Here is a 12,438-nt window from a genome sequence, read left to right as displayed (position 1 = left end):
TACTGCTGTGAATGCGTGTAAATGTGGTCGAGTGGTACGGACTTCGGTGCGTGACACAAGATCCGGGGTTCGATTCCTACCTTCGCCTGATGAGTCCCAAAGGACGAAACCGGTCATGAAGTGGCAATTTTCTGGTTTGTTATTCTTTATTTATTTACTATTTATATATATATATATATATATATATATATATATATATATACATCAATAGAAATAAATAGAAAAGCAACTAAACGTTATGTTACATAATATGAAATTATATAATATATGCAATATTTACAGCTTTGGAATAAACAAAGAGCAGATTTTGACATATGTTACATTTGATAGGCACCGCAAACACACAACTAGAACGTTATGGTACCATAGCAATGTGGGCCTAGCGGAAATAGAAATATATATATATAAAAAAAAGCGAATCTATTAACCTTACATTATTATTTAACTTAACCAAGGTAGACGTATTGAAGTTGTGATCAAATATCCATTTTCCTTTTTGTTATTTAACTTTATATTATATTTGCTGGTATATTGCTTCACGCAAAGCTCGACCTATCTAAGACTCGGTTTTTTATTCCTCTTCGAAGATCTCCTTGGAAAATAAGTTCAGAGCTGACATAAAATGTTATGTTTTTTTATATATTTTATTATAATTATATCTTTTCAAGGAAGCAAATATTGCTTTATTGGAACCGTATTCAGATTTCAGGAAGTGGCTGACAATATACGAGCTAAACTACACACGGCGACAACTGTTGTTCATTTCCTTCTTGAGATACAGCATACATGTAGGGCTGGCACATAGTTTCATAGGATTTGTTTCTATATCGTTTTAGACGAGCTAGTCTATAGAACTAAGTCAGTATTTCAGCAAGCATACGACTGTGTTTAAGACAAGATGGTGCGAGTCCTTCTAATATAGTATGATAGATTGTGGGTTCAATATTATTTGGCCATGTTGTGTTTTCAACTCACGTAGGACAGTGCTCCCCTACTGAGGCCGTAAAGTTTATGCACTTACCAATCCACCCTTCCCCCGCCTTCCTCTTCCAGATTCCATCCGATTCTGGTCTTTGCTGGGGTTGCAGCTACGGGTGTGTGTGGTTGTGTGTTTGCGTATACGTCTGTAGCACTTGCTTTGGTCCGCGACAACTCACCAAAGTGATGGATATTTGTCATACTGGCTGTGTAGATGTATTATGGTAGGTGAGCCCTATTGTTTTTCGCCCTGATCTTATCAATAATAATGAGGTTATGTGGTCAAACGTAAAAATCTTTACAAACTTGGTATTCAGTTGTTGACCAATACCTGGTACATGTAGGCCTAAATGCATTGGGAACATATGGGCCCAAAAATTCCCGGCCCGTTTTTTGGCCGGGTGGACCCATATTTTTTTCTAACTCAAATGCATTAAGGGACACATTCTTTGGTCCTCAATTTTTGGGGCCCAAAACTTTTAATTAATTTTGTCAAGTCCATTCCATGAAATTGCGTAATGACATACAATACTTTAACATTCCACTAAGCAAGGACTCTTAGTGCCCGTTGGGCTGTTTTGAAAATAAACCCTTCTAGTTGGCTTCTCCTTTTGTAGTACAGCAGTGTTACGACCCGAGGTTAACATCAGATACTTTTTCAATAGGATTAATGAGTTGAGCCTGCATCGCATAGAGTTATCAAACTCACTTTGTTAGTTAAGTGAGGAAGGACTCTAGATGGCAGTACAATACATCGCAAGACCACCAAAAGACCATAAAAGACATCAGAGGACTTTGGAAGACCTTAGATGACACTAGAATACATCAAAAGACTCGGAAGGCATAATTGGACCATATGATACGTCAGAAGGCCCAAGTAGATCTCAAGAGATATCAGTATAATTGAGACCACATCACAGTCCTTAGCCAAAGGCTCTTATTGCAAAATTTAACATTCCTCAATATTTCAGAACGAATTTTGGGTGCAGAATCTCGGAGTCTCCGAAGTTACTTCCGCATAACTTACGTGCACTTAAATCTGGCCTGTTCTGACACCTTTGAAAGTGTTGGCTTTGTTTGCTTGATTCAGTTTTCAAGTAAAAAAAGATCGAAATTTTCTTTGCGTGATTACTTTCTAATACAAGTTTCTAATACCACTGGAATGTTTCTGTAAATTATCTTCGTGGAATGTATGATATTACTTAGTTCTATAACTAAGTTAAATCTTTGTTGTTTATTGGGGGGTTCTTTACGACAGTTATATGATGGTCTAGCAAGATCCGGCTCATTGTAATGTATCTGTTGATCTATACGTAGACAACACTGGTACATCCATACAATAGATCAAAATATAAGGCAATTTAGAGGTAAAAGTTACTCCTGACAGAAATTTCCAAGCACCGCCTACACATCCTTTCGAAATTCTTTACCCGACGTTGTCAAGTTTCAACGGTAAGCATGCACAGGCGAAGAGGAATGCTTATACTGGGGTACGATGCAATCTTTACCTTTTAGGGCATAACACAACCAAGTTTTTTTTTTCAAGTTTATTGTACGAGTTTTGTTTAATTTTCAATGAAATTCAAATTTAATTTCCCAATAGTCTATCAAAACCAGGGTCTTCGTTTTAGGTACCGCACCACAACTAGAGTTGTGTTCATCCGCTCGAAAGGTTAACCATTGTCAGAGAAAAGTGGTAAAAGTACCTAAGGTAAAGAATGTTTTAAGCATGTTATTAGTTAATGTCATCGTTTGTTCTGCCTTTATATGAAAGAGCATAATTTAAAGTACAGATGGTGTGGAAATGGGGAGGATCGAAGGGTTACATGTTGATATTACTCCGAGCGAGCAGACGGAAGGGTTGGGGGTTCAGTATGCTAAACTTGCTCCTCTTCTAACTCAAAATCTAAGCGGTCATGATATGGAAAATGGAAGAGCCATGATAGGCCAAGATCTCAGCTATCATGTGGTGGGTAGAATACCAGTTGAAAACTTCTAACTTTGCTTTGGCATGTATTGAAAGTGACGAGTTTAGTGTGTAAGTCAATGGAACAATTAATTGTGGTGCGAGACCTTTACTATATCTTCATTTATCTTGTGTTCGTATCACCAACTTACGGTATAGATAGCACCATTATTACTCCTATAGCCTGCTTACACGAAGACGGATACATCGTTATATATTCACAGAAGGCATTAAGAAGAAAAAACTGCGAGAGGATAATTATTTTGACACAATACTTAAATCTGGTGAAAGGCCTGGGAATAATTTGTCCCTACAACTCCTTCTTCGAAGAAGGATAAACCAGTGGTAGCCTAAACCCCACACAGGTCCTGACAGTATGTGGAGTACAGGTCTAACTTAGACTAGCCTAGACCCATTGGCACGAGGATAGTATTACAGGCCCCTAAGTAATCTCAATAATTTGTATGATTTTTTGCAACAAAAAGTTGTATTTTAAATCAATATTATAGAATATTATAAATTAATCTAAGAATCATAGTATACAAATGCCTGGTATGTGTGCATATTTGGTGTGTGTAGAATATTTGGAAAAGTTGAGAAGCTTCTAGAAGAGTTAGAACATTTGAGAACAATTTAGATCATCTCAACACAGTACACATTGGAACATGCTAGAACATTGAAGTGCTGCCAAGTGGACATCCCTTGTGCTATCTTTAGAACACTAGGTGAGGATTTCCTGGAAAGGTGACGTGACCCTTGGATTGGTTGAACTGAGCTGGAGCTAGGATGCTTCTAGAATGGATGGACATTGCAAGATCTTTCTGGACTTGTGGAAATGCTATATAAGTACCTGATAGTTGGAGATCAAAAAGTTTTAACCATCTTGGCACCAGGAGTTTAATAACATCTCGCTCAAGTGAATTCTACAATTCCAGTGTGAGTAAATACTCACTCTGTTTTACAGTAGAGTTATAGCTGTCTTTATAGTAGTGGATTTGTCACAAGTCCCAGTCAGCACTACTTATTGTGGCCTCTGAGTTACTCAAGGTCAGGAATCCAAGGATAAACAAGCTGCAAGCACAACTTGGACATTCGTTAGTTGTCGACCTCCGAAGTGGAAGTCATCAAGTTGGGAGCTGGATTTCTTCAATATTGGACATTCGTCAGCCGACAAGTTTCGCCATTAATTGTGCGCTGGAATAATCGCCAGGACTTTTTGTCACTGGACTTATGCTGCAGCTCGCGTCGCGGCACACACCAGGTCGTGAGTAAATTACAGTGTAACTTATTAAATCTGTTTTAGTGTAAACTGCTTAGATATTGATAAATGACCTTTGTTTGATTTTAATTACCTTGAACACACAATTAAATAAATACTTATTGTTATATTTAAAGTTAAAAATTACAGTTTAGTCATTTGAGTTGTGAACCCAAGGGGAGGTGTATTCTGGCCTTGATCGAGTTGATCGTAACAATATATATATATATATATACATATAGATATATACCTCACACGTATGATTTAATCTTATAAACTACTGCATTCCATTAGCGTTGCAGTGTCCGCTTGCCGTTGAGGTATTCATCCCGTAGCCTCGTTATCCGTTGCTGCAGGGTGCACCATTTTCTTCTCCTGTGGGGAGGTGCTTCCCCTCTCCCAGCACTAGCCACAGTGATCTCCAGCAGGTGCTGTTCATCCTTCATTTTCCGCAGGAACAGCCAAAGTGATGGGTGGGCCCGGCCTATGATGTTGTTCCATCTTTGATGGAATCCTGAAGAGAAGAAGTCCGTATTATGATCCTGATTGACAGAGAAATCTAACCCATACTAGACAGTCGACGGTAGGGCAGGCAAGTAAGTGTAATAAGTGTGATAAGTCTATTCAGTTATAAAATTACAAATATGTTTTCCCCTTCATACCCAAAGCACGTTAGCAGTGTATCACCGCTCAATGTAATAACAACCCTAAATGTAATACCCACCCGGCCTAAATGTAATAAACATCAAAGCTAAATGTAATAGCTGACCCACCCTAAATGTAATCTGATTTAATGTTAATGCAAAGTCAAAACTTCTATCAACTGACCCTACCAATTCCAACTAGCTAACACATTACAGGATTCATATCAGGAGCCTCAAAGAAATCTGTAGTTACATTTTTCCATGATTTTTGAAAATATCTCCAAACTTCTCTAAAATACGGTCTCATTTGATTTTTTTTTTCTCGAATGCCTGAACCTACCAGCAAGATGTTTACATCTCTACAACCGTCACATAAAAAATCTAGTAATTCAACACAAGCATTTAAATGGTACCGAATTTGGGTCAATCGCAGTTGAGATCGCGTGGGTACGCTATAAATCACTCACCCTGTTGCAACTGAAGGGAAAAAAGCAATTGGTGTTTCAGTCACCCAATGCCTAAAAATAAAAACGTGCTGCAGTCTACAGGCTCTTCACCCCCATAAGCCTTGTAAACTCTTCCAAATTTAAATACAAGGCACACATTCATGAGAAAAATGGGAATTGTATAAAAAAGGATGCCCATAGCTCAACAAACTCATCTCCCCTCTTGCATAGTAAATATGTGTTGTGTTATAGCTTAACTTTTTTGTATTTTTTTCATTGTTACAGAATATCACTGTAGAAGAACAGGAAGACCTGCCCATTCCTCCACCTCCCCTAGTAGCAGATGTTGGCACTACTGGTGAAGAACAACCCGCACCCCCCCAAAAAAAAAGACGCCCAGTGGTTCTATAAATATGCGGTTCATGGGTAAGGGGATGCAGCCCTGTCCCTTCTCTGGCCCCACCCATGCCAAAAATTATAGTCACCTTCAACATGATTGTTTGTCCGTGTGTCATTGTCTCGATGGAAGACATTCCACAACTGGGCAGGGAAGTTTCCATTGTCGCTGATGTAGTTATTCTCCAGGTATTGAATGAACTGCTGCATTGCAGGGTAGCCAGCCACCAGGCGTTGAGTGGAGTTGTTCGTCGCCAATTCCCGGAAATTGAGCCTGACAAGGGCAAGTGGCAGGTAGCCGATGGCCATGAACTTCCTGATTCGCTTCCTCAGGCGTCGGCTCCGCCTGTATCTTCCAGCCAAGTCAAGCTGCAGGACCCTCCTCTATAGGCTTTGGCAGAAGTCAAAGTAGCAGCCCGATATAACAGCTTGTCTGAACTCAGTCTCGTTGGTAGTAATCAGAACCAGTTCAGTCTATCAGACACGTGTTTCGAGGATCTAATGACACGAGAAATGAAAATTTTACCTTCCCAGCGTTTTTTTTTTGGGGGGGGGGGAGAAAAGTTGCAAGTCGCATACCTCAAGAGTTTTTCTCAATGTATTGATACAATGACTAATGCGCGAAAAAAGGGGAATTTGCAAAATTAAGGCGATTCGTTTTAACAATGAATGATCATGGAATCATTAGTCAGAGTAAAAATTTCCAAGTGAGTATTTTTATAAAGTGTGGGAATTTAGGAAACCACCCTTCTGCCAATAGGATAATCACACGACGGGTGCAAGGGGATGTGCTGAAGCATGTTTTCCTGAGAAAACCTTCCATAGGACCCGCATTGCCCGACTTTTCAAGCAATTGACTTAGCCCTAACTCCAGGGGGGATGCCCCTCGGCCATGGCTCTCATCCCTGCCTCCCCCTCCCGACATAGCGTAGATTCGTTTCCAAGCCTTTGAGGGCCTCGTTAGCTAAATAATTAATTACTGTGAAATGGTAGCATCTTCAAAAAACGTGTGATATCGACCCCATAACCCCACAGGCTGTGCGCATGTGACCGCCCCCCCCCCCCAACAACGCTACTGAGCAGGGTGGTGTCTTAGTAGGAGACCTACGATTTCATTGATAGCGTACAAGGCTACTAAAAAAAAGCCAGAGCATTCTTCACTCATCGTAACATTGGGGGGGGGGGGGCGGTGCGCTATATTTGATTACTTGCAACAAATCCGTCGTGTGCATCAATTGCACTAGCTACACAATGATGGGTTCTGTCATAAATACTGTATATAGATGCACATTGAATACATGTCGGTCTAAGAACTCGTAAATTTTCACGCCTCTTCACTGAAAACTTAAATTGGTTCACCGACTAACATAACGTTAGTCCATCTGGTGCCTCTCCCGACTAACATAGCCTTAGTCACTTGCTATACCGACTAATTTATTCCTTAGTCAGTTGGATTTCTTAGTAGGTCATCAAAGTCCGTCAGCTTAGTCGATCAACAATTTCTTAGTCGGTAAATGTATATTAGTCAGTTACATTAATTGGTGACATTAGTCGGTCTTTACCGACTAATTTATATGAGCCACCGACTAGTTTATAGCAAGTTTTACATTAGTCAGGATGGTGCCTCTCCCGACTAACCTTTCTTAGTCGGTATCGACTGACTAGTTGCACTGACTAGAATCACTGAAAGAATTAAACCCGACTAGTTTCACTGACTAGCATCACTGAAAGAAAAGAGAGCAGAAGAAACACAAATAATGTGTACGTTGGCAGTATTTATTTCTGATAAAACTTCTGATGTCTACAAAGGCTGACTTTCGACAGATAGAGAAGAAATCACTGTAAACAAAAATCTGAAAATATGATTTTATTCCAACAAAGTTAAGACAAGTTCATGGATCAAACATGAATCGCAAAAGTATAGCACTGCACAATAATGCAAAGTTGAATCTTGGGCAAGGGTTCCTCATGACTTTCGTTTTAAAGTGGTACCCCAAATCGACACCAGTTAAGTCTTCACGAACAAAGAGTGTTTCTCTTAACTACAAATGGCCTCCCACTTGTCTTCAGGAAGCCAAAATCTGCACCATTATTGACCTGTGAACAGAAAATATGATATACGTGTAAGCGCAGATACAGATATAGCACATGATAACTCACATTATCATAAACATACATTTACATTAAAATTTTATAACATATTGGGAGGTATACATTTAAATCTAGGTCCCTCAAATTATAAGCCAGGAATAGCAGCTTTACCAAATAATTATTAGCTTTGAACAGCATAACACCAAGTTATTTTTCAAAGCTTAATAATTATGTTAATCATGTTAATAATGAGCCCAATAGACCGGGAGCCCAGCGGGTTTGGTTAGCTGGGAAGGTAACCAATTGCCTTGTACATCACAATGTTCACAGTGCATTCCTGTATATGAAACCAGACGACTGGCAACCGACTGTGGTGAGTGTGGCTGGGAGAGCAATTTTAAAGTCACCTGATAGCTAACCTAGATCAGTTTTCATGGTAACACATCAAAGTAAGTACAATGTGTCAGGTATGGCCCCAAGAGCAACAAATGGCCATTGCCAGTAATTATTGGTGGTGGGGTACCCCTGCCAGTGATCTATAATTGACCCCTCAAGGCTGACCTAGGTCAGCTCATGAGGTAACCACTTGAAACCTACTGGAAAATGTTGGTTAGGACTTCAGATACAACTGATGGGCATTGCCAGTAATTTTTATTAGTGGGGTACCCCTGCCAGTAGACCCCCAAAATGCCCATCTCCCATTGACCTAGATGAGCTCATGATGTAACCAGTTGAAAACTACTGGAAAATTGTATCACTTCATTTTAAAATTTTATAACATATTGGGAGGTATACATTTAAATCTAGGTCCCTCAAATTATAAGCCAGGAATAGCAGCTTTACCAAATAATTATTAGCTTTGAACAGCGTAACACCAAGTTATTTTTCAAAGCTTAATAATTATGTTAATCATGTTAATAATGAGCCCAATAGACCGGGAGCCCAGCGGGTTTGGTTAGCTGGGAAGGTAACCAATTGCCTTGTACATCACAATGTTCACAGTGCATTCCTGTATATGAAACCAGACGACTGGCAACCGACTGTGGTGAGTGTGGCTGGGAGAGCAATTTTAAAGTCACCTGATAGCTAACCTAGATCAGTTTTCATGGTAACACATCAAAGTAAGTACAATGTGTCAGGTATGGCCCCAAGAGCAACAAATGGCCATTGCCAGTAATTATTGGTGGTGGGGTACCCCTGCCAGTGATCTATAATTGACCCCTATAAAATACTGGAAATGCCCATCCTTACATATGAAGTGATACCTATCATTTTCCTGTAGGTTTCAACTGGTCAAATCATGAGCTCACCTAGGTCAATGAGGGGATGGGCATATTGGGGGTCTACTGGCAGGGGTACCCCACCAATAAAAATTACTGGCAATGCCCATCCCTTTTATCTGAAGTCCTAACCAACATTTTCCAGTAGGTTTCAAGTGGTTACCTCATGAGCTGACCTAGGTCAGCCGTGAGGGGTCAATTGTTGATCACTGGCAGGGGTACCCCACCACCAATAATTACTGGCGATGGCCATACATGACACATTGTTCTTACTTTGATGTGGTTACCATGAAAGCTGATCTAGGTTAGCTATTACAGGGTAGGTGACTTTAAATTGCTCTCCCAGCCACATCCACCACAGTCGGTTTGCCAGTCGTCAGGTTTCATATACAGGAATGCATTGTGAACATTGTGATGTACCAGGCAATTGGTTACCTTCCCAGCTAACCAAACCCTCTGGACTCCCGCTCTACAGATCAGTGAAAATTTGACCAAACTTATGAAGCTTGCACGTAAATGATATACTAGACTGTTTTTTTTTTTAAAACAGGTTATGAAAAGTATCTTTAATATCATTAAACAGTTGGGTACAATAATTAAACTCACTCTTCCATCTTTTTTCTCTATCGTACTTGTTCCTTTGCTTTTTGGACTCTTGGATAAACTCTTTTGTTCTGCGAAGGGTACCAATATATCATCTTAAAACATGTCTTTAAGCCATATATAACACAGTTCTCCTCTTCTGTTGTTGCCTCCACACTGGTGTCGTACATCACAGGAAACCTCACCCTTGACTTAGATATTTGGCTTTTCAATTCCTGCTGGAAAAAAAACAGCAAAGTATTCATCATTTGAAAAAGAACAAAAAAAAAGTTGTCACCACAAAGTTATGTGAGATTTGCTTCCACTATAGTCTCAAAAAACAATCCCAAAGTTTGAAGCAGACTGTATAAAGCTGAAAATTTGAACGAGAGTGTCATCACCATTGCAACCAGAATCAAATGCCCAGAATACAGAGATAATAAAACATAGGCTAAATCTTTGTTTGTTTTTATGATCTTTAATAATATAAAATTTTAGAAACAGAAATGCACTGAGCCAACTTATTTATAGGCATAATCGTTTTTAGTTGTTATTTTGCTTGCTCACATAACAAGCCTGTTTAGACCTAGGCTAGAGGAGAATCAGTACTTTGTTACACTAAGTTTGTCTTTCGGTCGTCTTGATTAAGTCTTACTAGTAGTACTAAAGTATATAATGGACCGGCGAAGACTAGAGAATACCCAGAGTTTTAGGAACTGCGTTAAACTGTATGATCTGATCAATTATTTACGTCAATGAGTTTCATTCAATCTAGGATCAAAAAGAGAAAACTAATTAATCTTAACCTTTAAACTTTGCTACTAAACAGATATGCTTGAATTACAAATAAATGTCAAAAAAAACATCATAATCTACGAATCGATGCATATACATATACATAAACAGAATAATTTGAATTCGCGCAAGTGAACCCTGCACTACATTGGACAGAAGAAAAAAAAACGTGCAATTAGACCAAACTAAACATACTAAATTTTCCGTTACTTCTACATAAAATATCAATACAAATACAACAACTTACTCTTTTGGCAGTATACTAAAAGCACATGTTATAATAACTTCAGACTATCAAGCTTTCCTGAGAAAAAAAGGTTAATACTTAATTACAGTAAACAAGTCGACCGTGAAGGAATGTCGCAATTGTTTCCTGGGTGTGACCGGAAATTAAATACTAAAAAATGATAAATGAGAAGGTTAAATAGAACTGAAGCGTGCATCCTGACTGCTCGCAACATATAATACCGTTGACTAGCCAACATAATTTGTTCAGCCTACTGTGACTGTACGTTTGAAGGTCTAGCCTTGCTTATTCAATATCACAAAGCCTACCCATTTAGATTCACATGGGAAATTACAGGAAATTTTACCAAATGAGTGTAGACTTCAAATAAACTATTGAGACTTATAGTTCCAGCATTTGTTTGGGAATAAATTAGAAGATTATGTGCCACTGTTCAATCTAGCCCAATACACACATAACGCATTGTTAATTGGTGTTTAGAATGCACACTTTAGTGTTGAGAATGCACTGCAGTACCCAATAGAAGTCTATAGGCTACTCACTGTCATTGCACTTGTGTATTGCGAAACGCCAGCGTGACAACAGTAGCGTTACAACGGTAGCGTTACACTAACCATAATACAGTACTAGTGCCAGTGGCCTAACAATTAACTTTAATTTTACCTTCAAGTTAAAGGAATAACAGGTAGGCCGACGATGGCAGTTAATACCTCCATTCTTCTAAAGACCTTCTTGGGTGATTTACGGTTGAAAGTTGCTTAGAGTGATCGTATGAAACTATGCCAAGTCCAGCAAGCTGCCGTTGCCTCTCGGTTTCCAAATTGAATTGAATCGAAGTGGTCCGTCATACATTAGTCCGTCGACACCGACTAAGCTACGATTATGGCGTAAATCGGGTGTCCGTATCGGTCTTAGTCCATGGGTTAAAATACCTTAGTCCGTCGCCACCAACTATGCTGCGATTATATTTTCCTTAGTCAGTGTAAACTGACTAAGAAGCAGCGATGAAACGAAGATTTTTGGTAGTCCGTGTGCATTGGCTAACGTTACAGACTAATTTAACGTTAGTCCGTGGCAATATTGACTAGTTTATTTTTTCAGTGTTTGTGCACTGTACCCATTTTCCTATTTATTACATTTTCCACCTTATCAGGTCTCGATTAGTCGTGGAAAATACTGAAACAACGATACATGATATACACAGGAGATGTGCTCAATTCTCATATCACATGCGTCCATACATACATACACACATACACACACTCTCCGCCTGCATTCCTGCATAGTTTACGATTATCATCGAAACCAAAAACATACCACAGGTAGAGATAGCAAACCTTTTAAATGAAATACATAATTATTTCACGTTGCATTAAATACGGGGAATCTACTTTTAATAATTTACAAATAACCATCCATCAAAATCGTTAGATAAACTCCATTTCTCTGCAATTAATAGGACATCGCGCCAAATTGGCAATCCCGAAAGCAATGCATTGTTTTGGTTTTTTAATTGATGATTGTGTTTGAAATTTATTTAATACTAATGAAAATTCACACCTCTTCAATACTTTGGCATTGATAACTTGGATAAAGAGCATTGATCGGTGAACGTAGTAAAATAAACTTATAACCCCCTGTTTTTGTGGTTTGTTTGATTTTTTTACGGGTTGAGATAAGCAGGGTTGATTCTGAAATATTTCAACAACAAGGAAACTTTTTTCGTGTTACACTTATAAAAGACAAGTATCCTTC

The 12,438-nt window shown here is 39.0% G+C and overlaps 2 long non-coding RNA genes across 2 annotated transcripts; one reads left to right on the top strand and one right to left on the bottom strand.

Annotated features, from left to right (window-relative positions):
- The first annotated feature begins 354 nt into the window (after positions 1 to 354).
- Positions 355 to 6,771, top strand: LOC139976234 (uncharacterized). Its single transcript, XR_011796044.1, has 3 exons — positions 355 to 1,202; positions 4,658 to 4,798; positions 5,578 to 6,771. It is a non-coding gene; the product is annotated as an uncharacterized lncRNA (long non-coding RNA).
- Positions 6,772 to 7,188: 417 nt separating this feature from the next.
- On the bottom strand, positions 7,189 to 11,761 carry LOC139976233 (uncharacterized). Its single transcript, XR_011796043.1, has 3 exons — positions 11,347 to 11,761; positions 9,666 to 9,880; positions 7,189 to 7,785 (listed from the first exon to the last, which is right to left on the bottom strand). It is a non-coding gene; the product is annotated as an uncharacterized lncRNA (long non-coding RNA).
- Positions 11,762 to 12,438: the final 677 nt, after the last annotated feature.

The sequence above is a fragment of the Apostichopus japonicus genome, chromosome 11 (genome assembly GCF_037975245.1).
Source record: "Apostichopus japonicus isolate 1M-3 chromosome 11, ASM3797524v1, whole genome shotgun sequence".
NCBI classification, from domain to species: Eukaryota; Metazoa; Echinodermata; class Holothuroidea; order Aspidochirotida; family Stichopodidae; genus Apostichopus; species Apostichopus japonicus.
The sequence above is the reverse complement of the archived record's forward strand: the minus strand, read 5'-3'. Positions and strand labels throughout refer to the sequence as shown.